The sequence below is a fragment of the Perognathus longimembris genome, chromosome 9 (assembly GCF_023159225.1).
Source record: "Perognathus longimembris pacificus isolate PPM17 chromosome 9, ASM2315922v1, whole genome shotgun sequence".
Classification (NCBI taxonomy): domain Eukaryota; kingdom Metazoa; phylum Chordata; class Mammalia; order Rodentia; family Heteromyidae; genus Perognathus; species Perognathus longimembris.
In genome coordinates, this window is record NC_063169.1 from 32,194,173 (window position 1) to 32,219,996 (window position 25,824).

Here is a 25,824-nt window from a genome sequence, read left to right on the forward strand (position 1 = left end):
GGGGTCCCCTGTGAGATTGGGGAAGTTTTCTGCAATAACTTTATTGAGAACATGATTAAGCCCTCTGCTCTGATATTCAGCTCCTTCTTCTATTCCAATTATGCTCAGATTATGTCTCTTGTCTTTGTCCATTAGTTCCTGGATTAGTCTTCCCTGAAGCTTCACCTTTTCTTGGAGTGTGGTAATTTTCTGGTTGTTGTCAGCTGCTTCATCTTCCAGGCGAGAGATTCTGGATTCTATGTGGTCTACTCTTTGTGTTGTGGTTTTCAATTGCGGAGTTTATGGATGTCAGAGAGCTATTTATGGTTGTCATATCAGCTCTGATCATGGAAATTTCTTCCTTTAAAGAGTTGTATTTTAAATCTATTTTTTTCATGCATTTCAATTCTCAGGATGTGGAGATTTTCTTTAAAGGCGGCTTGCATTGTATCCATTTTTGCTTCCATTTCTTTAAACGAGGCTTTCATTGTATCCATTTTTGCTTCCATTTCTTTCTTGGCTTCCTGGGTGTCCTTCCAGATTTCGGCTCTAAACTCCTGGAATTGTTTTCTGATTTCATTTCTGATGCTTTCGATCATTCCTGTTAACATGGCCTCATTTGCTTTTTTATTCTCCATGTCCTCTTCAGTCATGCTGCTTTTTGCAGCTGGCGAGTTGGCTTGTCCTTTGATGAACTGAGTTATGTTTCTTTGTGATTTGCGCATCTGGAGATCTGTGGATGGCTTCTCAGGTTTGGTCTGTAGCTCTTTCTTCCCTTCTGTGTAGGCGTGTCTACGTCAGCAGGTGCTGCTGCTGTGGCCCCGCCCACCAGTGCAGAGTACGCCTACCAGAGCGGGGGCTGTTGCCGGGGCCCCGCCCTCCCGTGCGCTGTGTGTCCACTACAACAGGGACTTTAGCGGGATATGCCTCCCAGAGCGAGTCCTGGGTTGTTGGGTTGGGCTTGCGCCCTCCCGTGAGTCCGTTGGGGGAGGTGGTATGTGTGGGGCCCAGTGGGATGGACTGTCCAGGTATAGCTTGGCACCCTCACACCTCGACTCCGCTGCAAGGGGGGGGACGTGATCAGGCTCAGGTGACCCTGCTGGGCTGGTATTGCCCACCAGGGCCTGTGATTTTAGTTGTAAGAGTCTGTGAGCTCCAGGTGCCTCGGGTGGGGCTTGCACAGCTGGCTGTCTCCCAGCCCCTGTTGGGAAGGGGGCGGGGTCGGTTCTGCCAGTTCAGGAACCTGTGGGGTCTTGGGGCTGTTCCGCCCTTCCCCTGCTAAACTGACTTCCCAGCGCCTGATGGGAGCTTCCCGCCTGATTTGAGGGTTCTTTGTTCCCTCGGGGGTGGGGAGGGTGAGGGAGGGAGACCTAGCTTCTTTGTTGGGCTTGGGTCTCTGATAGCTGGTCTCCCATTGTGGGAGGGGATAATGGGGGACTCACTTTTGTTGCTTTGTGTGTGTGTCCCGCGCAGCCGTTGGCTCTTCAGGGGTTGGCAAAGTGTCATGGTGGCTTCCCCGGTTCCCTCTTTCTGCTGCGCTGGGTTCCCTTGCCCGAACCCGGTGTGGACCCGAACTTCTCATCGCTGCCCATGTGTGTCTTGGTCCACACCCTGCCTTGTGTCCGTGGGGTCTCCCGCTATATGAATTCTGTGCTCCTGGCAGCCTGTCTGCCGATCGCCGGGTTCCCTTTTCCCAGTCTGACCCTGTTTGGGCCAGGGTCGGCTGGTGGGGGGAGGGTCCCCCGTAGAATCTCTGGCTCCATGTAGGTTTTCGGTTCTTCTTTTTTGCTCCTTTTTGTTTTCCTGCGTTTCTCCACTGCTTCTGGCTGCTGGTTTTGCTGGGTTCTTGATGGGGTGTTGGGTTTTGGAGTTCCCAGCTCGCTATTCAGTTGGTGCGAGTCGGGGTGCCTCCCTATTCTTTTGGCGCCATCTTTCTCCTCCTAACTTTTCTTTCAATCATATTCTCTGGTAGTTATCACTGTGTTGGTAGAGTTTCAAGATGGTTATTTGAGAGATTGGGGTACTAATCCTGTTTTTCTCAGCAGCACTAAGAACTCTGGTCTCAATTTATTCATTCATAAACCAGAAATTTATTCAGCATGATTTTTAAAGTTCTTCAAAAGCTCCAAAATTCTGGATTTCTAAACTTTCCAATAAGGTTAGAAGGAATTCAAATGGTCACATAAACTGCTGCTAGTGACATTGGTCACAAATTGGAAAACATTTTGTTTCAAAAAAAAGAGAGAGTCCAGCAGGATATGGTCATGCACACCTTTAATCCCGGATACTCTGGAAGAAAGATGATGAATTGTGTCAGCACTAGAAAAGGAAGTGGTAAGACTTGGCCTTAAAAAGAATAAAAATAAAAGATGGGCTGAGAATAATTTTGATGTGGTAGAGGACTTGTCAAGCACCAACAAGGTACTGGAAAGTTAAATACAAAATTTTAGAGAAGCCAGATGCTGGTGGCTCATGCCTGTAATCCTAGTTGCTCAGGAGGCTGAGATCTAAGGATCATGGTTCAAAGCCAGCTAAGGCAGAAAAGTCTATGAGACTCTTAGCTCCAGTTAATCACCAGAAAACTGAAAGTGGAAATGTGGATCAAAGTGAGCAAAAGAGCCCAGGGACAGGGCCCAGGCCCTGAGTTGAAGCCCCATGAACACCACTCACAAGAAATTTAGAGTGAGGGAGGGAGGATGAGATTGGGAGGGATACAGAGAGTAGTAAAGGGCAGAGAAAGGGATGGGAGGAAAGTGGAGGGAAGGAGAGGAGAGCAAATGCATGAAACAGATATGTGAAATGTTGCTAACTTAAAAATTAGAGCTTTGTTACTTCTGCAAATACCATGATTCAGTCTGGGCTATTTAAATAAAGCATTTTCCCCCCTTGTTTTGATATACTTTTTATTCATGTGTCATTCAACAAATATTGACATAATGTCATGGGGAAGTTTGTAGCTAAGTTATATTGGAGATACATTTTTTCCATGTTAATATAAAGTGTGGGAATTTATGAAGTCTGGAGTGGAGGCTGTAAATATTATGAAATATTAAAGTATCTGTGAGCTTTGTCACCCTGTCCGCCTACCTGCACTCCAGCCACACCTGAGGAAGATTCTTCCCAAGTGTTTGGGCACATTGGGAGCAGAAGAAGAGTTGCAGGAAGCATTCGTGTGCACACTGAGCTTGACACTGTTGAACTGGGCAGCAGAGTATCCAGACCATATCCAGAAGAGTATGTAGAAGATGAGCCAGAGAAGCCATGGATATTTGGCACAGCATTGTTCTCATGCATCCTGAACTTAGCTTTCCTTTAGTTTTAGGTAAAAACACAGTCGGAATGAGAATGTGTCTACAGGTAGTGATACATAGCTTTTTAAATTATTTTTCCATATAGTATTTTTGACTTAAATTACTAAAACTTATTCTTTATGTTTTCCTTTTACCTGGATATCCTTCAAAACTTATTTATTTTTTCCTGTGTCCACGATAAGTCTGCACTTTAAGGAAATCAATGTACACAAAGAAATGATGTAAGAAGATACACCGGAAGTAAATGCCTTGAAGTAACACAGCCTTGTATCAGCCTGAGATGGTATCATTCATGTCTAAAACTAGAGCACTCTTTTTTGTCCTTTTTTCTTTTAGCTTTTTCCAAATCACTGCCTGTTTGTTCATCATCTTCCTTTTGTTGTTTATGTGTTTATTTTGAGAATGTAACTTTTAGAAAACTGGAGTTTGCCTCGAGAAATAAGAAGTAAGAATGCCATCACAAAGTAAATACTGAAATCAAGAGACATTAAAAATTTCATAATCTTTCACTGAACTTTATATTTTTGGATATAATATTTTATAGAGCTTACTACTGATATAAAGTACAAACCAACAGTCAACTGAAATTGTAATGTCAAATTGTGGTAAAAATTTGAAACCTGGAATTAATTATAGGGTCAGATTTTTTTCCCTCTTTTGCTATCAGAAGGATGATGATGTAATTGTTGGGAAACTGAAGACTTTTTAATCCAAAGCAAAAGTTTCATGCCCTAAAATATCACCACTGAAAGTCTTCAGAATACTTTGTGAAGCCACCATTTTATTTAACAAGTGAATATTGAACCATAGATATAAAACAGGCATAGGACAGGCCATAGACAATTAAACAAAAGGTAGACATGGCCCTTACATTTTTAAGTTTTTGCAACAGAAAAAAAAATCACTTGTGTAACACCAGTACTTGACTTATTGGAAAAATATATGTCAGACAGATAGTTCTTTTAAATGTTTGGGATAAACTGTGACTTACTTGTTTCATGGCACCCAATTATACAAAACTGGTTTAAAACCCATTATGAGGAGTTCATCACAGCAGAGAGTCCCAGCCTGGTACTGGTGGCTCATGCCTATAATCCTACTTGCTCAGGAGGCTAAGATCTGAGGATCATGGTTTGAAGCCAGTCTGGATAGAAATGTCCCTGAGACTATTGGTTTCAATTAATCAGAGAAATAGCTGGAAGTAGCATATATAGCTCAAGTGAAAGCTTGCCAGCTCAGAACAACAAAAGCCAAAGTGAGTGAATGGTCCTGAGTTCAAGAACCCAAAAGAATATCCTTCCAGAGCAAAACCCTCTATTACTGCCAATCAATACCAGGTCAACTGATACTGTAATAATAAGATCCAATCGGTATCCAGATGTGTTTGGGGCTCGTCATTAGCCACTAATACACCATAGGTGACATTTTATGATTTTAGAAGAGAATGTATATGTTGCAGGTGATCTTGAGGTGATCACAATGTCACTTTTCATTCCACAGACCATCTACATTCACAAGTCATGACGTGAAGAATTTCAAGGAGAAAAGTTACAAGAAGAGCTAGAATTGTTGCTCAGAAATTCACTAAATCCCTCTCCACCTCTTCTGTAGGTTAGCTTTTTGCAACTACCAACTGTAGCTTTGGGTCAAAGAGCCAACTAGCCATATTTCACACATTTGAATATGCATCCAACTCAATTTGTTTTAAAGTTTAACAGAATGTTAACCACCTCAAAGCAAAACCATAATATTAATTTGGCTCTTCCCTGTAAATTAAAGGTTAATTTAGCCAAGCACTAGTGGGTCATACCAATAATCCCAGCTCAGGAGGCTGAGATCTAAAGATCATAGTTCAAAGCCACCCTTGGGAGGAAAATTTGTGAAACTCTTATACCCAATCAATCAACAAAAGGCAGAAATAGAGCTGTGATTCAAGTGGTAGAGCACTAGCTTGAGCAAAAAATTTCAGGAACAGTGCTCAAGCCCCAAGTCCAGCATGCGTGCGCTGCTACATGCACGCATATGCACAGGTGTACACACACACACACACACACACACACACACATAAAAAACAGACTTAATTTAGAACACCTGAACACAAACAATACACAGTTGGATTGCAAGGATTCCTTGAATTCTTAGTATTTCTAAATACAGGGCAGTGAAGGTGGCCTAGTGGTAGAGTGCTTGCCTAGCATACATGAAGCCTTAGGTTCAATTCCTTAGCACCACATATACAGAAAGAGCTGGAAGTGGTGCTGTGGCTCAAGTGGTAGAGTGCTAGCTTTCAGTGAAAAGAAAGCAGGGACAGTGCCCAGGCCCTGAGTTCAAGCCCCAGGACTGGCAAAAAAAGAAAGAGAAAGAAAGAAAGAAAGAAAGAAAGAAAGAAAGAAAGAAAGAAAGAAAGAAAGAAAGAAAGAAAGAAAGAAAGAAAGAAAGAAAGAAAGGAAGGAAGGAAGGAAGGAAGGAAAAAGAAAGGAAGAAAAAAGAAAGAAAGAAAGATAGAAAGAAAGAAAGGAAAAAAGGAAGGAGAAAAAAGGAAGGAAGAAAGGAAAGAAGGAAGGAAGAAAGGAAGGAAGGAAGGAAGGAAAGAAGGAAGAAAGAAAGAATTTCTAAATACAGCCTCACACATAAACTTTCAGATAGAAAACTGAACATAAGACACAATTTAAAGGGACATTTGAAGGTAGAGAAAAGCCTCAGGAGCTATATAAATGGAAAGTCATTTTACAGCCTATGAATCATACATTTGAAACTAATGCCAATCATATATTAGCAGTAGTCTTAGTCAACAAGAGATAACTTGTAGGAACTGAACAAGGTTAAGTGTTAAATACATAGAAGCTTACAACAGAGTCAGAATCTACAAACCTGGGACAGCAGACTTGAGATGTTAAAAATGGTATGAGTCTGGGGCTGGAAAGAAATCAAGGCCAGTAGTTGTCAAGGAAGATAGAGACAAAGTTACTTGATCTATGCTCATATAATTTTATGGGGAAAATTACATGGGCTTTGATGATTTTACGTTAGATTTCTTTCCAAAGTACTCTTCTTTTATGGCCCTAAAGTCTTATTGATTTTGGCTAAACCAACTATTTAACTTTGTGATCCAAGAAATAAAAATAGACATATTCTACATAAATCACAACTTGCAAATCACAACTCTTTATGCACTAATTTTTTTTAAATTTTTTTATTATTAATTGAACATAAATTTTTTTTTTACAAGGTGTTGTGCAAAGAGGGTGCAGTTACATAGTAGGGCAGTGTGTACATTTCTTGTGATATCTTAAAACCTGTTTTTCCATCCCTTGTCTGGCTCAGGTAGACCCATATGCAATATACAATGTATCAAGCACGCATACAGTGTTCACAGACTTGGTCTCTACTGTCTCTCCATCTCCCTTTGTTAACAGTCATATATCAGGGAGATCATGCCCCTTTGTTTTCTGTGTTCTAGGCTTGTCTCGCTCAACATTATTTGTTCGAGTTCTGACCATTTCCCTGCGAATAACAATATTTCACCATTCCTAATCGCTATGTAGTATTCCATTGTGTATAAGTACCATATTTTTTGGATCCATTCGTCTGTGGAGGGGGATCTGGGTTGTTTCCAAATTTTGGCTATTGTGAATTGTGCCGTGATAAACATGGAAGTACAAATGTCCTTTTGATATCTTGGGTTTTGCTGTTTAGGATAGATGCCTAGGAGTGGTATGGCTGGGTCATAGGGTAGGACTATATTGAGCTTTTTGAGAAACCTCCATACTGTTCTCCAAAGTGGTTGTACTAATTTGCACTCCCACCAACAATGGAGAAGGGTTCCTCTTTGCCCACAGCCCCTCCAGCATTTGTTGTTTCCTGAGTTCAGAGTATAGGCCATTCTAACTGGGGTGAGGTGGTATCTCAGGGTTGTTTTTATTTGCATTTCCTTTACTAGCAGGGATGTTGAGCATTTCCTCATGTGTTTCTTTGCCATTTTTATATCTTCTCTTGTGAAGTCTCTCTTTAGCTCTTTTGCCCATTTCCTAATAGGTTTATTGGGCTTGGAGGAGCTTAGTTTTTTGAGTTCTCTGTAGATGACAGATATCAGGCCTTTGTCTGTTGCTGTGCTGGTAAATATCCTTTCCCATATCGTTGGCTGTCTTTCTATTTTGGTGGCTATGACCTTAGCTGTGCAGAAACTTTTTAATTTGTAGTAGTCCCATTTGTTGAGTCTTTCCCCTATTTGTTGTGCCCCTGGGACTCTATTCAGGAAGTTCCTTCCTGTGCCTATAAGTTCTAGTGTCTTTCCTACTCTGTCCTTCAGTAGTTTCAAGGATTCAGGTCTGATATTGAGGTCCTTGATCCATTTTGAGTTGATCTTGGTGCATGGTGATAGGCTTGGGTCTACTTTGAGTTTTCTGCATATGGCTGCCCAGTTCTCCCAGCACCAGTAGTTGAAGAGGCTATGTTTATTCCATTGTATGTCTTTAGCTCCTTTGTCGAATATCAGTTGGCTGTAAGAGTGCGGTTTTATTTCTGGGTCTTCAATTCTAATCCACTGGTCTTCCGATCTGTTTTTATAGCAATAACATGCTGTTTTTGTTATGATGGCCTTGTAGTAGAGCTTGAAGTCTGGTATGGTGATACCTCCTGCACTATGTTTTTTGCCTAGAATTGCTTTGGCTATTCTAGGTTTTTTGCTGTTCCATATGAATTTATGGACTGGTTTCTCTATTTCAGTGAAGAATGTGGCTGGGATTTTGATAGGTATTGCATTGAATTTGTATAACAATTTGGGCAATATGGCCATTTTCACTATATTGATTCTGCCTACCCATGAGCATGGGAGGTCTTTCCATCTCCTTGTGTCTTCTTTGATTTCCCTTATTAGATTTTTGTAGTTTTCATTGAATAGGTCCGTCACATCCTTGGTTAAGTTGATCCCTAAGTACTTTATTCTTTTTTTGGCTACTGTAAATGGAATTGTTTCCATAATTTCATTTTCTGTTTGTCTATTGCTGGTGTACAGAAAAGCTGCTGACTTTTGTGGATTGATTTTGTATCCTGCTACTTTGCCAAATTGGTTTATTAGGTGTAGGAGTTTGGGTACTGAGTATTTTGGGTCCTTGAGATATAAGATCATGTCGTCTGCGAATAGGGATAACTTGATTTCTTCCTTGCCGACGTGGATCCCTTTGATGTCCTCCTCTTGCCTTATTGCTATGGCTAGGGATTCCAGCACTATGTTGAACAGAAGTGGGGAGAGTGGGCATCCTTGTCTTGTTCCTGAGTTTAGGGGGAATGATTTAAGTTTCTCTCCATTTAATATGATATTAGCAGTTGGTCTGTTGTATATGGCTTTTTTTGTTTTGAGGAATGTTCCATCTATTCCTGTTCTCTCCAAAGCTTTTAATAGGTATGGATGTTGTATTTTGTCGAAGGCTTTTTGGGCATCGACTGAGATAACAATGTGATTCTTGATTTTAGTTCTGTTTATGTGGTGAATTACATTGATTGATTTACGGATGTTGAACCATCCTTGTGACTGAGGGATGAAGCCTACTTGGTCATGATGTATGATATTCTTGATCAGTTTCTGGATCCTGTTAGCTAATATTTTATTGAGGAGCTTTGCATCTGTGTTCATTAGTGATATTGGTCTGTAGTTCTCTTTTTTTGTTGGATCTTTGCCTGGTTTGGGAATGAGTATGATATTAGCTTCGTAGAATGAGTTTGGGATTTCTCCCCCCGTTTCTATTTCGCGGAAGAGTTTGAGGAGTATTGGAATTAGCTCCTCACTCAAAGTTTTGTAGAATTCGTTGTTGAATCCATCTGGGCCTGGGCTTTTCTTAGTAGGGAGGTGTTGATTACCTCTTGTATCTCACCGTAAGTTATTGGTTTATTTAGTTGATTTATTTCTTCTTGGTTCAGTTTGGGCAGTTTGTACTTCTCTAAGAATTGATCCATTCCTGTAAAATTATTGTTTTTTGCTGAGTAGAGGTTTTGGAAATAGCTCCTTATGATTGTTTGAATATCGTGTGTACTTGTTGTAATTTTTCCAGTGGAGTCCCTGATTTTACGTATATGAGTCTCTTCTCTTCTTTTTTTTGTGAGTCTTGCAAGGGGTCTGTCAATTTTGTTTATTTTCTCAAAGAACCAGGTTTTAGTCTTATTTATTTGTTGAATGGTCTTTCTATTTTCAATCAGATTTATCTCTTCTTTAATCTTTGTGATCTCTCCCCTCCTAGTCGTTTTAGATTTTGTCATTTCTTGTTTCTCCAGTTGTTTTAGTTTCATCGTGAGGGTATTCACCTGCTCTGCTTCCATTCTTTTAATGTGGGTGCTGAGTGCAATTATCTTGCCCCTCAGTACTGCCTTAGCTGTGTCCCATAGGTTTCTTTGTGATGTGTTTTCTTTGTCATTGTGGCTTATGAATTCGTTGATTTCATCTTTAATTTGATCTGTGGCCCAAGTGTTGGATAGCAGCGTGGGGTTTAACCTCCAAGAGTGTGTATAGGTTCTGTGGTATCCTTTGTTGTTGAGGGTTACCTTTAATCCACTGTGATCAGATATAATACATGGGATGATGTCAATACTTTTGTATTTGCTGAGGTTCTTTGTGTGTGCTATGACGTGGTCTATTTTGGAATATGATCCATGGGCTGCTGAAAAGAAGGTGTATTGGGTCTCTGTAGGGTGGAAGGTTCTATATATGTCTGTTAGATCCATTTGGGAAATGGTGTTATTTAGGTCCTCAGCTCCCTTACTAATCCTCTGGGTGTTGGATCTGTCTCTTGGAGAGAGAGGAGTATTAAAGTCACCCACTATGATTGTATTTGCATCTATCTTGCTCTGTAATTCTGTGAGAATTTGCTTGACATATGTCGGGCCTCTTTTGTTCGGTGAGTATACATTTTTCACCGTGATGTCTTGATTCTGGATTTTTCCTTGTATTAATATGTAGTGTCCTTCTTTGTCTTTTTGAGTGGACTTTAAAGAGAAGTCCAGCTTGTCTGAGATCAGAATGGCTACACCTGCCATTTTGGTGGGTGCATTTGCTTGGTAGATCTTGCTCCATCTTTTCATTCGAAGCCTGTTTTTGTCCCTTGCTGTAAGGTGGGGCTCTTGTAGACAGCAGATGTCAACTTTTTGTTTGCGGATCCATTCTGCCAGTCTGCTCCTCTTAATCAGGGAGTTTAAGCCATTCATATTTAAAGAGATCAAGGATAAGGGTGTTTTTTCTCCTTCCATTTTCGTGTTGGGCTGTTTTTTCCTGTTTTTTTTTTTCTTTCTTCTTCTTCTTGTATTTAGTGAGCTGGTCTTTCTGCTGGACTTTGGCTATTGAAGTTTCTTTCTGATTCTGTCTGTGTGTCTTGTACGATCTCTGTTGGGTGGGCTTCCCCTCTTAATATTCGCTGTAGGGCTGGTTTTTTATTCACATACTCCTTTAGCTCCTCTTTGGTGTGGAAAGATCTGGTTCTCCCTTCGAATGTGAACTCCAGTTTCGCTGGATATTTGATCCGAGGTTGTAAATTGTTATTCTGAAGTACTTGGATGGTGTTCTTCCACTCACTGCGAGCTTGGTAAGTTTGTGTGCATATGTCAGCTGTTTTTCGAATCCTCTTCCCATTGAAAAAAGTTTCCTTCTTCGCTTTGGCTGAATTCAGAATTTGCTCTTTAATCTTGAGGTCTGTATTCTTGAATATTATGTGCCTTGGGGTGGTTTTCCTGGGGTCTGGCCTGCCAGGTGTCCTATAGGCTTCGGTTACGTGGATGAGGTCCCCTGTGAGATTGGGGAAGTTTTCTGCAATAACTTTATTGAGAACATGATTAAGCCCTCTGCTCTGATATTCAGCTCCTTCTCCTATTCCAATTATGTGCAGATTATATCTCTTGTCTTTGTCCATTAGTTCCTGGATTAATCTTCCCTGAAGCTTCACCTTTTCTTGGAGTGTGGTCATTTTCTGGTTGTTGTCAGCTGCTTCATCGTCCAGGCAAGAGATTCTGGATTCCATATGGTCAACTCTTTGTGTTATGGTTTCAATTGCGGAGTTTATGGATGTCAGAGAGCTATTCATGGTTGTCATATCAGCTCTGATCATGGAAATTTCTTCCTTTAAAGAGTTGTATTTTAAATCTATTTTTTCATGCATTTAAATTCTCAGGGTGTGGAGATTTTCTTTAAAGGCGGCTTGCATTGTATCCATTTTTGCTTCCATTTCTTTAAACGAGGCTTGCATTGTATCCAGTTTTGCTTCCATTTCTTTCTTGGCTTCCTGGGTGTCCTTCCAGATTTCTGCTCTAAACTCCTGGAATTGTTTTCTGATTTCATTTCTGACGCTTTCGATCATTCCTGTTAACATGACCTCATTTGCTTTTTTATTCTCCATCTCCTCTTCAGTCGTGCTGCTTTTTGGAGCTGGCGAGTTGGCTTGTCCTTTGATGAACTGAGTTATGTTTCTTTGTGATTTGCGCATCTGGAGGTCTGTGCAGGTCTTCCCTCCCTTCTGTGTAGGCGTGTCTACGGCAGCAGGTGCTGTCGCTGTGACCCCGCCCACCAGTGCAGGGCACGCCTACCAGAGCGGGCGCTTTCGCCGGGGCCCCACCCTCCTGTGCACTGTGAGTCCCCTACAACAGGCACTTTAGCGGGGTCTGCCTCCCAGAGCGAGCCCTGGGTTGTTGGGTTGTGCTTGCGCCCTCCCGTGAGTCCGTTCGGGGGGGGAGGCAGTATGTGTGGGGCCCTGTTGGATCAACTGTCCGGGTGTGGCTTGGCACCCTCAGACCTCGCCTCCGCTGCGAGGAGGGGGAACAAGATCAGGCTCAGGTGACCCTGCTGGGCTGGTATTGCCCACCAGCGCCTGTGATTTTAGTTGTAAGAGTCCGCAAGGTCCAGGCGCCTCGGGTGGGGCTTGCCCTGCTGGCCGTCCCCCGGCCCCTGTTGGGAATGGGACGGGGCCCGTTCTGCCAGTTCAGGAACCTGTGGGGGCTTGGGGCTGTTCCACCCTTCCCCTGCTAGACTGGCTTCCCAGCGCCTGATGGGAGCTTCCCGCCTGATTTGGGGATTCTTTGTTCCCATGGGAGTGGGGAGGAGGAGGGAGGGAGATCTAGCTTCTTTGTCGGGCTTGGGTCTCCCGTTGGGGGAAGGGATTATGGGGGACTCACTTTTGCTGCTTTGTGTGTGTGTCCCGCGCAGCCGTTGGCCCTTCAGGGGTTGGCGAAGTGTTGTGGTGGCTTCCTCTGTTCCCTCTTGAACCCGGTGTGGACCCGACCTTCTAGTCGCTGCCGGTGTGTGTCTTGGTCCGCACCCTGCCTTGTGTCCGTGGGGTCTCCCGCTATATGGATTCTGCGCTCCTGGCAACCTGTCTGCCTATCGCCGGGTTCCCCTTTCCCAGCCTGACCCTGTTTGGGCCAGGGTCGGCTGGTGGGGGGAGGTGCCCCGGTGAATCTCCGGTTCCGTGTAGGTTTTCGGTTCTTCTTTTTTGCTCCTTTTTGTTTTCCTGCATTTCTCCACTGCTTCTGGATGCTGGTTTTGCTAGGTTCTTGGTGGGGTGTTGGGTGTTGGAGTTCCCAGCTCACTATTCAGTTGGTGCGAGTCGGGGTGCCTCCCTATTCTTTCGGTGCCATCTTTCTCTCTCTTTTATGCACTAATTTTTTAAAAAACTTTTTTCTTTATTGTCAAAGTGTGGTACAGAGGGGTTACAGATTCATATGTAAGGCAGTGAGTACATTTCTTGTTCAACTTGTTACCTCTCATTTTCCCCCCTCCCCCTTTCCCTCTCCTCGCAAGATTTGTGCAGATGATTTATACCAAATGGTTTGGTAAGGATTGCTTTTGGAATGGTTTGTCTTTTTGTCCTTTGTCTCTCAATTTTGTTATTCCCTTTTGCTTCCCCAGTTCTAATACCTATATAAACAGTATCCAAGGTATTTGGATGAGATATAGCAGTAGCGGGGGTACAACCACAGGAAGGGAATACAAGAGAAACAAAACTAAACAAGACAATCACACAAACAAACAGACAAGAAAAAAATATTTAAAAAATACAAAAGGTATGGTTTCACATGGCATGTTGATAATAATTACAACAGTGGTATAACTCTTGTTTCTGTAATGTGAAGTTCATTTCACTTGGCATCATCTTATGTGGTCATATAGGTGTAGCTACTGGGGAATTTTGATCTTCTACCACGACTAGCCTAATAATGTACTAGTTATTCCCTATGAGGAACACCATAGGGTTTATGTTTCTTTGGGTCTGAGTCACTTCACTTAATATGATTTTTTTCCAAGTCCTTCCATTTCCTTACAAATGGGGCAGTGTCATTCCTTCTGATGGAGGGATAGAATTCCATTGTGTATATATGTACCACATTTTCCTGATCCACTCGTCTACTGAGGAGCATCTAGGTTGGTTCCACTAACTTTTAAGTCTGATTACGTGAGATGCTAATAGCTATTCAATTTTTGGAGTATGAATGCCTCAGAGTATCAGGAAATGAGGCAAAGAAGTCTCTATGCAATAGGAAAATTACATGGGATGAAAATCTGGATCCATCTTATATATCTCATCTGGGGCTTGAACTCAGGACCTGGGCTTTGACCCTTAGCATTTTCAGTCAAGGTTGGTGCTCTATTATTTCAGCCACTGCTCTACTTCTGGATTTTTGTGATTAATTGGAGATAAGAGTCTCAGACACTCTCCTGCCTGAGTTGGCTTCCAACTGAGATCCTCCAATCTCAGCTTCTTGAGTAGATAGTCAGGCATGACTGGATAAATAGTAGATAGTACTGAGAAGTACTTCCAAATCTCCTAATTTTGTTGTAATTCCTACTTCTTTATGAGAATTTTAGCTCCAGAAGAGTATGATAATAACCTTCATGGTTCATACCTTGCCTCATCCCTAATAAGAAAAAACTCAGTAGTCATTAAAAACCAAATATATACTGAAAGAATATGCAAAAACATGGATTTCTCAATTATATAAATGTACCTATCATTTTAATTGCCTAGAAATTATTTTTAACGTATCCAAGTAATATTTTTATAAATAAAACAATATTTCAAATGCACAGAAAAATTATTAATTCCTCTAATAATCTTGACATGGGAAGAGTTTTGATGCATATTTAAATTTTTAGCTTTGTACATTGCCATATTTCCAATAATATTTAGTTTTATCTTTGAAACAGTGTCTGCAAAAGTACACAATTGTGTTATTTCTGTGGTTCTACCATAAAAGAAAATTTGCTTTCAACTAAGAGTAGTGAAATATTAGAAAAAATCCTAAATGCTTATTCATAAATAAAATTCACAAAACTAAATTAATATGGCATGGATAATACTTAGAAATGATAAAAATCCAGAGCTTTTTATGAGCTGAATAGTGTCCTTCTAAAGTCACCCTCTGAGTCTGTTAGCATTTCCCTAGCCTCAGGTCCTCAACTCCTCCCACTATCCCCCAGATCCACCCATACCTAATGAGCCACTCCTACTCACTACCTACCTACTTTCCCCTTTACCCCCAGAGAGAGAAGCTGCCACCTGGATAAGGTGAAGACGCCATGTAGCTCCCTCTCCTGTGGGAACTATGGCCACACTAATAAATCTCCTTATGAACCTTCTTCTCCTGTCTGTGATTATCTCTGCATGGTCCTCTGGGATGGCTGGAATTTATCCTTTCATTGGTGCCGAACCCAGGATAGGTTCCCTGGTGGATTTGCTCCCCCATTTCTGGGAAGTCCCAGCTGCCCCTGGGACCTATTCTGCTGTCCTAAGCCCACCTAGAGGACCACCGAGGTAACTTCTCCTGACCAAGCACTCTACTTCCATCCACCATGACAATCTACAAATTTGCCCTCACACCCAGGGTAAGTGATCATCTAACCCGGGGCTTGGATCCGATTTTTCAATTTACCATAGGGCCACAGGGCCATGGCTTCAGGGCCACATTAGAAAGGCTTCAGAGCCACACAAAGAGAACAGAAAAATCTTGGCTCCATGTTCCGAGCCCCATTCCAGGCAATAGTAGCATAGGGCCACAGGGCCGTGGCTTCAGGGCCACACACCGCACTTGATCAGGGATACAGCAACTGGGGTGGACAACCTCATTGCTGATTGTCTTCTACATTTCAGCTGACCAGAATAATAGCGAGGATGCTTGGTATTTAACTCCTCAGGTCCGCTAATCACTTACCATGTGAGGGGTACAACCATCCACCACAACAGATTTGAAACTCCAACCAGGGTGAGTGACCATTAGATGGGAGCTTGGATTTTCCAAAAGGCCACTGTGCCACTGTAAATCTTGGCTCCAAGTTCTGAACCCCACTCCCAGGGAAGGCCACTGGGCTGCCAACCTTAAGCCAATGGGCTAGGTCAAGGGGATCAGCAATTGTGGGTGTTTGGAGTCAACTGATCTCTAGTTCAGCCCCGCTGGTCACTCATCAAGTGGGGGACAGTCTAAAATGCTTCAGGAAAGCTGCTCAAGTTTGAGCCCAATCTTACAAATTTGGAATATTTTACAGGACTTACATAACTTCTATGAGCACTCAGGCAGATGGAATTTTTTTCTCTCTTTCTGTCTCTCTCTAAACTCTGCCTGCCTGCCTGCCTGCCTGTGATATAGGATGGGCTGGTACTAGCTTCCAAAGGTACTAATATTTGTTTAACATCTGCTTTAAAAGACACAAAGAGGGCTGGGGATATAGCCTAGTGGCAAGAGTGCCTGCCTCAGATACACGAGGCCCTAGGTTCGATTCCCCAGCACCACATATACAGAAAACGGCCAGAAGCGGCGCTGTGGCTCAAGTGGCAGAGTGCTAGCCTTGAGCGGGAAGAAGCCAGGGACAGTGCTTAGGCCCTGAGTCCAAGGCCCAGGACTGGCCAAAAAAAAAAAAAAAAAAAAAAGACACAAAGAAAGGTTTTCTGTTATAGTTATTGATGTCTGTTAAGCTTGGAGATTTGGTTTAGTTCTGTTTGTTGTTGGCTAAATCCTAAGTTTTCTCTAGCATTGACCATGTGGGGACAATAGAATTGGTTTAGCAAGCGCCATCTTGATTCCATCAAGGTTCCAGAAGAAACTCTTGGAGGTGGAGTCCAACCCAACCCCCAGGTAATGGGCATACCAAATTCCTTGAAGCAGAGCTGGGATGTGGAGACTCAAGCTCCTGGTAACCCTGCCCCTCACCCTGAACTCTGTAACTGTGGCCTTGCAATTCAAATTTGCCTTGCAATTTGAATGTTGGAAGGTGAAGGTGTCTTGCGGTAAGCCTGCTAAGGCTCTGACCAGCTCCACTGCCATTATGCCCTGCCACATGTCTGTGTTCTGTTCGTGTCCTGTCTCCCATCTCCTGGACCTTCTCTGGTCATAGCATCCCACTTCAGCTCCCCATTAGAGCTGAACTGGTTTCTCAAAATGTGGCTTCTCCATTTCCTCACCAGATAATCTGTGAAAATTTTTGTTTGCTGGCAAAGTTTTTGTTTTCTAACTGACCACATGGTTCTAAAATATGGGCAAAATAATATCATTTTGCCAATCGAATACCAGAAAACTTACATGGCCAATTTAAAAGAAAAAATTCTAAGTTGTGCACAACTATATGTCTGTTTCTGTGTTTGTTGGTAAAAACTGGCATCATGTTTTCAAAATTACTTGCTTTTGACTACTATTTTAACTTACTTTAAGTCTTCTGTTAAGCTGATCTATGCAGCCTATGGGTGGAGTCACAGTGAACAGCCGGGTGGAAATCCTGACTCTTATAACCAGACTCCAAGCCAAAAGAAAGAACCCAGGTTTTCAACCCAAACTGATCATGTTTGGGTACAAGCAAATGTGTCTAAGATTTTGCTTCTCCATTTTTCTCTCCTGTGCTCCCATAAACTCTTTAAGATCAAGGGACCAGAGTCATTTTGGAACGAGTGTGCAAATGTGGCTGCTAACCTCGATTTTCCTGACCTAGGATTGATAATTTGCTTTATAGGATGCAGGTCAACCTGTGTACTAGCTGAGTGGACTTTGGCAGTCCGTGGCTACAGGAAGCTGTCTCCACAGTCTGCTCCCAAACTGCCTGGTTTCCCTCCTAGTGATTCCTTATTCTCTCTCTTGCATGGAAAACTACTGAGGGAATCTAGGAGTCACTGGTGGTATTCCTGTGAAGATTTTGATAGGCCCAGAGTGCTCCTGCCCTGGCTCTGCCTCCTACTCCCCCAGATTAGAGTTGGGTTCACAGAGTGGCAACCGAGACTTACTCCAAGGTTAAAAGCATCAGAGTTGTGTTTGGTGGACACAGGTTTGCATTGGGGTAGCATTGGTGTCTTCCCCCTCCATGTCTCAGAAACTGTCGTGGCTGCTGCAGAACGCAGATTTGGTTGGCCTTTGTTCTGTGTGTATTTTGTGACTAGGAAGATGGTTAAAGGCCCAAGCCTAAAGTCTTTTAAAGTTGTCACCCTGCTTAAACAGTAGGGCACCAGCCTACAAAAGCCAGAGTACGCAGAGTAAGCAACCAGAGAATACTGGGAAGATTTCAAATGTCTTTAACCAGTCTGTGTAGAAATTTGCAGGCAACCCAGCAGGATGTGTGACAATCTATCCAGGGGACTCTGGGAGATGCCACTACAGCCTTGCCCAATTCCAACCCATCTCTTCTACCTGCCCCTATCACACATGACTAATGATGCCTGCTGATTCGGGATGGAAGACACAAGCCACTTTGGATTCACTGAAGTTGAGACTTTTACATTGTCCTGACCCTTTGCCCTTTTGATTGTTATTCATTTGTGTTCTCTTCCACCTGCCTATAAGGTTAAATGATATGATTTGATTTGATGGCACATAGATCTCATTCAGTCTGCTGTTCTCTAAGTGTTATAGCAGAACTCTGGCAAGTATTTGTTGGTCAATTCTCAACAAGTTACAGGTAAGCTCTCCTCCTATTGTTCTCCTGTTGCTTTACTTGGAAATAAAAAGGGCTTTTATGGCTAAGACTCCTTGGATTGCAGTTCAAAGCCAGCCTGGGCAGAAAAAAAATATGTCCCTCTAAAACTCCATCTCCCAACTAACCAGCAAGAACCAGACTCAAGAGAACCAGCCAACTGTATATGTTCTGGGTACTTTGCGTATTTTATATATGTCTACCTGACCTAGGGAAGGGAAAGAAAAACAGGGTGTAAGATGTCATAAGAAATGTACACACTGCCCTGCTATGTAACTGTACCCTTTTTGCACAATACCTTATCAAAAATTTTGTGTTTAATTAATAAATAAATTTTTAAAAAAAGAGAACCAGTCAAATGCTGAAAGCGACACTGTGGCTCAAGTGGTAGAGCACTAGCCTTGAGCAGAAGTGCTCAGGGACAGTGCCCAGGCCTTGAGTTCAAACCCCGTGAATGCCAACTGGGGCAAGCTATCCAAGCAATGAACACCTACACCTTCAGGATGAGGTCAATCCTGACAACTAGGAACCATGGAGAGGAATAAAAGGAGATGAAGTATCATCTTAAACGGAGTCAATTTAAACTTGCCCTTTCAAAATTAATCAGAGACAGGAGATCAAGAGGAATAGTTGTTTATCCACCTAATATCCATACCTGTCCATTTTCCATCTGGACAGAAACTTGCATTCTTGCCTTTGTTACTTGCTATTTGTGTTTATATATTAGCCTCTGACTGGTTACTCCCAACCAGTCCACTACCCCTAAACACTTCCTTCCTGCTCCCAGTCCAGTTATTCCTCCATCCTTGTAACAGGCCACAATTGGGGTTCCAAATGGAACTTTTCTGGCTTGTGCCCAGGGTGTGTTCTCCCATGTCATTCATGTTACTACACTGCTCTGCCCAACACAGATCTGGACCGTGAAGACCCCAGCCCCAGTGACTCCTTGATGTGCCCAAACTGCAGGAGGTAGCCAAAGGAGATCATGATACCCTTTGGCCCTGAAAACCATTCTTGTGGAAATGTTGAGGACTTTTACCAACCAAACTCTCAAACAAATACTTCTTGGATGGTACCAGGCGAAATGACAAACCAGGGACCCCTGACTACTTTGCCCCTTTACAGCAGGAAGTAGATCCAGAAGAAACAACCTCCACCCATACTCCTGGCCTGGTACCCCTCCTCTGTTATTAATAAACAACAAATGGGAGAATGTTAGCATTTCCCTAGCCTCAGCTCCTCCCCCAGATCCACCCCTACCTAATGAGCCACTCCTACTCACTACCTACCTACTTCCCCTTTATCCCCAGAGAGAGAGAAGCTGCCACCTGGATAAGGTACAGATACCATGTAGTCCCTCTCCCGTGAGAACTAAGGCCACACTAATAAATCTCCTTATGAACCTTCTTCTCCTGTCTGTGATTATCTCTGCCTGGTCCTCTGGGATGGCCGGGACTTATCCTTTCATTGGTGCTCAGGATTCCATGATCACTGACTGCTTGTTTATTCCAGAAACAACTTAGCAAATACTTTTTGTGTCAGTGTCATGACAAAACAAATTTACCTCAGAATTGTCTCAGTTTAGAAACAAGTTACACGAGTATAGATTGATAACTTTGTAATTAAAAACCTCAATAGGTATCTTAAAAATTCTTTCCAGAAATACTTTAAACTACAAAACCTACCTTTGTTTCTGAAATTCCTTTTCTTTTAGCTCCCTGTACTGGAGGAGTGATCAGTACTGGCTGTCCATGAAAGTTCCGTAGGCCAGACTGAGGCAGGCCCTCACAAAGTTTCAAATTACAGCTCAGAGCTTCTGATGGAATGCCCAGCTTATGAACATGACCATTCACAAAGGTTGTCCCACTCCTATAATGGATCTCCAATTGGGACAGTCATAAACACTAATATTAGAAATAGCCTAATGATTAGGAAATATCCTTCACCTTTATATTTTGTCTAGCTCTTTAAATGACCCAACTTTTAAATTGTTTCTTCTATTCTTTAATATTTAACTTTCAAGATTAACTTTTTTTTAGAATTTTAGGTTTCTATTAATTTATTAGAATATTAAGATATGATGTCTTTCCAGGAAATGTTCTTCTCTTATATCCTGTACAACCAATGGGGCAGCAGACACCTCTATAATGACTATCAACCCAAATCAATTCCTCATTCTACTACTGCTCCCAAATGAAATCCCTCTTATTAGATCATGTGAAGAACCAAGATTCACATCACCAGGTTTCTCTTACTAAGTTGCCTCTTGTCCTCATACCATAAAATGCTGGCCAGAAAAAGCTATCTTTATTATAACAGAGTAACTTGCCCCTCAAATGAACTCCATTTTTAAAAATTGAAGGTGAATATAAGCATGAAGCCAAGACAGACTTAACAGTTTTATATGGTTATATAGGTGGGAATACAGAATTAAATGCACAGAATTATTTATCAAAGGAGAATTCACTAAGATGCTCACACTACTAAGTCAGGACAACAAACCACTTACAGCCCTGAGCTCTCAGCATCACTGCTGCCACTGAACCAATCAAAACTAGGAACTAGGAACTATCATCAGTTTGGAAGGTGTGGGAGAGGCTTGGCCAGCTAGCATGGAGAAAAACAAATCAAGAACTCAGGGCTGGGAATATGGCCTAGTGGCAAGAGTGCTTGCCTCGTATACATGAAACCTTGGGGTCGATTCCCCAGCACCCCATATATATTTTAAAAATGGCCAGCAGTGGTGCTGTGGCTCAAGTGGTATAGTGCCAGCCTTGAACAAAAAGAAGCTAGGGACAGTGCTCAGGCCCAGGACTGGCAAAAAAAATAAAATAAAATAAAGAACTCAAACACCTAGAAGAGTATCTGAAAATCTGCAATAAGCAGAATGTTTAAAATCCCAGGTCAACAATTCTTTCACCTATCCCCCACACTTGAAAAGTCAAAATACCCCGTGAGCTACTCTGGGTTAAGTTTCCGGGATGTAGGGAATCAGTACAGCAGTAATAAGATACACAAACAGAATCAACTGAAAGCCCAGTAATAATATTTAGGACAAAATAATTGAGCTTGTCTTTTTTTACTCAGGGGATAACCCTCCCCCTTCCCCCAAATGTGCACTGGTTGTGCATTGTGGTTATTCTAAGTTTGGTATACATTTAACAGTGGGAGTATTATAGCTGGTGATATTTTTGACATCCTTGGGTTTTTTGTTTGTTTATTTGTTTTGTTTTGTTGCCAGTCCTGGGGCATGGACTCGGGGCCTGAGCACTGTCCCTGGCTTCTTTTTGCTCAAGGCTGGCACTCTACCTCTTGAGCCAGAGTACCACTCCCAGCTTTTTTCTATATATGTGGTGCTGAGGAATCAAACCCAGGTCTTCATGTATACGAGGCGAGCACTTTACCACTAGGTCATATTCCCAGCCTCTTTCCTTTTCTTTCTTTCTTTTTTTAAATGCTGAAGGTAAAGAAACTCAGTCTTCCAACACCCAAAACAGAGAAGACTAACAGGAGAGATTTAAATGTGTAAGAAGCAGTATCCTGTGGATACTGTAGGGGGAGGGGAGAAGGGGTAGGCTTCTATATCACTGCTGTTAGCAGAAGAGCTAAGAAATCTTAAAGAAAACAACAACAACAACAACAACCTGCCTCTGGGGAGTGGCAGTCTAGTATTCTAGGATTGCCATGAAGGGTATCACAAATCCCAAGGCCCACCACCTTCCCCTTCTCCTCTTCTCTGAGGGCACCTACCTTAATGTAAGTCACTATGAAGTGCCAGACTTTGAAGTCAGGCCCCACTTTACCACACGAACCCCACTTTACCACGTGAACCTGAAAATAAGCAGGCCCTGTGAGCAAACCCAGGACAAGCTTATTAAGGCCCAGCCGGTCGAGAACTCTAACGATTGGGAATGCTTAACTCTAACCGTCCCTAGAATACCTCAAGCCCTGAGCCAATCAGATTTGTACCTGTAATCTTGCTTGCTTAAACACCTGATTGCTGTAACTTTGTCTTGGGTCTTTATAAGCTCTGTATAATCGAAGCTCGAGGCTGCCTCCTAACCTCCGCTGTGTCGGTGGGTAGGACAAGGCCCGGGCCACGGCCCTGCTTGAATAAAGTCTTGCCTTGCTATTGCATTTCGGGATGTCTGAGTCTCGGTGGTCTTCTTGGTGGTGGTCTTGCGACTTGGCACAACAACTACTGATAAGTTGTTTGCGTGACTGGTGGGGGGCAGATTTACAGAGTTTTGTGAGAGTCTATTATGATCTTGCTCAGTTTGGTCAGAAGCAGGAGCCTATGTGTTTTTGCTGATCAATTCAAACCTGGAACCCTCAGGGTCTTTTAGGTTGTTTCCATCTGATTGCCGGTTCTTTTGGGGAGAGGCCAATGGGTTGAAATTTCCTTCTAGCTTGTGATGTGGCTGTTTGTTGAATTCCATTTCAAAAGGTGACAGCTGCTGTGTTGCTCCTGAAAGCCCACCCACCTCCACACTTAGAATCACACAGATGGCATCTCCACAGTAGAGTTCTGTGGCCGTGCATATCTGCCCCTGTCGCTGATACGTTCCTTCTCTGCAAGGGCTGCACATCTGGACGCTGATACTTGCAATCTCTTGGGGCTCTAGCGAACTCACCATCACCATGTTCACATGTCCAAACTGGTCTCCCCCAACATATTTAAGGCAACCCCTGGGGCCTCTGCCCCAGAATTCTGGATTCACCATGTTTTTTATAAATGGAGGATCAGGAGGTATTGGCTCTCCTTCTACGTGACATCTTCAAGGAAGGACATAGATGGCACATTGATGTTTGGGCTCTCAAAGTCATAACAGGTGCCCATTGCTGCTTGTAAGTTCCATTTGTCCTGTCCAGAAAGAAGGCGCAGCCGGCCAGTTGAGTTGGAAGCCGAGCAGCTGCTGGAACTGGGAAAGGAGCTCCTCCTTGTCCGTGCTGCCCTGGCAGCTGAACTTCTGCATCCACTCTGGGTTCAGGTCCGCATCCAGGCCCTCCATGGCAGGGGCCAGCTGAGCGCTACCCTGCCTCCTCACCAGCGAGTTGCCTGTCCGCTGGGACCCCATTCCTCCGAGGGGGGCCCAGGGCCTCTCAAGGCCTGCCCCATAGGGGGCAACCCACCCAGGCACTTTCTCACTCTTGCTCCTCCTCCCATCCACCACCTCTGCCCCCTCCCAGCCACTCTCTCACTCTCGCTCCCCCCTCCCACCTCAGCCCCTTCCAGCCACTCTCACTCTCCCTCCTCCTCCCACCCATCCCCACCTCCACTCTTCCGTGCCCAGTGTGCACCTCAAGATTGAACTATTCTTGATCCAGTGCAACCTAGAAAGACTAGGCCAACTCCATCTTGAAACTGCAACCATCTTGTTGTTTGTGTTAAGCTAAGAATAAACCAACCGTCCATAAAAACCCATTTCCCAAAAACAAATGGCCATAAAAACCCATTTCCCGGATGGCCCAACCGGTTTGGGAAAGTTCCAGATACATTGACCACCCTGAATGTCGTCAGACCAATTTTAGAGAACCCCTAGCCCTGAGCCAATCAGACTTGTCCTCACAACCCAACCCTACTTGCACCTGGTTTATGTAACTTTGTGATTTTTTTCCTTTAAATACTCATGTAAAACTCTGCTCGTGGCCTTCCTCCTAACCTCTGCTGTGTCGGTGGGTAGGACAAGGCCTGAGTTGCAGCTCACCTGACTAAAGCCTTGCTTTTGCATTTCGGAACATCTGGCTCTCAGTGGTCTTCTTGGTGGTCTCCTCGAGACATGGCTATAACAATATAACCCCTTTAATGAGTTAGAACATCAGTGCACCCAGTAGCATACTTTGTGGCTGAAAATCAGTTATCTGTTTCAACCGGGAACTGTATTCTTTAGCAAAGCAATTGCTGAATACCACAGCACATGAAATCCTGTGGGATTTTAGTCATGTGACATTCATTTCCTGTGAGGTAAAACCAAGAATGTGTTTGCTGGAGTGACAGAGCATCAGATTAAGTGTGCCACATGGTAACATTTAATTCTGATCTCATGTAGCAAAAGGGATGAGAGAGGCCTGAAGAAAGTTGTGTAGGTGTAATATGGAGGTCAGATCTGGTCAGCGAAAGAGGGCAGAAGCTGATATTCCATCTCCACTATCTCCCCAGCCCCTCTGCTCAGAGACCTGGGAAGATTACCTCTCCTTGTAAACAATAGTGCCCACCCCCACCCCCCAATCTGCATGCCAGGACAATTCTTGATGGGCATGCCTGGATTCTTACAGGAAGGGAAGCCCCAGGGAAGCCCCCTCCTCAGGTAATGGGAGTTCCTGAACCCCAAGAGACAGGAGTGGCACATGGCCTATAGGTTACTGAACCTGTCTATCAAGTGCTTGGAACTGGGAGCTTCCTGTGACCCTGTCCCCTGACCTGACCCTATTTAGGGGCAGGCTAGCTCAGGCATCATTATACCATGCTATATATTCGAGTTTTGTGTCTCTCATCCCCATGGTGTCCCAATTTGGGTACTGAATTGGTTTGTTGGTACTTGGAATTCCTCCAGAAGTAAGTCTCTGTGCCACTGTCCTGTTTTGTGTTATATGTTTTTCTGAAACCTGGGACTGGTCCATCTGGAACTTCCCCAATAGATTTATCTTTTTATTTGAGACTGTGTTTAAGTGGTGCACTCTTGGAAGGATGAGGGATCCCCCTCCCCCTTGAATGCCATTACAGGTGTGAGAAGAGTTCTCTCACCATCACAGATTTCCTCCCCAAAACCTTTTAAAATTGGAATCAATTTCCCAGGGTAATCTTTTCATCTGTGTGAATTCTCAGCATCTGCACCCATTCTTCACTTGATCCAGTCAGTCCAGAATCTGAATGGGCCAAGACCAGCTATAAACTCAGCTATAAACACATGGCTTTACCCACCATTTTCAGACTCTAGATGTCATTTTTGCCCATCTCTACCTTCTTACCTGGATCTTAGGTATATGGCAGCTAACTCAGAACTATGGTTCTTACAAATCAGAATCTTAAATGTTGTCTATTAATTAAGTAGATTTGTATGACCTACCTACTTGCATCCTATAACTGCATCCAGAATTTATTAAGAGACAGTTACAGCCTCTTAAATATCAGTCCACCTTCTCTCTTTCCCCAGGCTGGCACATGCCTCAATTCTATTTCCGTACACTGACAGGCTTCTAAAATGTCAGCATTTGAATAAATTTATGCAAAACTGGCATTCTTTTACAGTCACTTACTAGCCATGAGACCCTGAGACAATTATATATTGTTTCTGTGACTCCATTTTCTAATCCATACAAAAAGCAACACTTTCTCTGCCTATGCAACAGGGTTTTGTGTATATGAAGCCAGTATGAGATAATATGCATGAATATATATATATATATATATATATATACATATATATTTTTGCTAGTCTTGGGGTTTGTACTCAGGGCTTGAGCACTGTCCCTGGCTTCTTTTTGCTCAAAGCTAGCACTTTGCCTGAGTCACAGCTCCACGTCTGGCTTTTTCTATATATGTGGTGCTAAGGAATAGAATCCAGGGCTTCCTGTATACAAGGCAAGCACTCTACCACTAGGCCACATTCCCAATCC

At 43.1% G+C, this 25,824-nt stretch overlaps 1 pseudogene; it reads right to left on the reverse strand.

Moving 5' to 3' along the window:
• LOC125357567 overlaps positions 1-23,219 on the reverse strand; it is a 67,450-nt pseudogene extending 44,231 nt beyond the window's left edge.
• Positions 23,220-25,824: the final 2,605 nt, after the last annotated feature.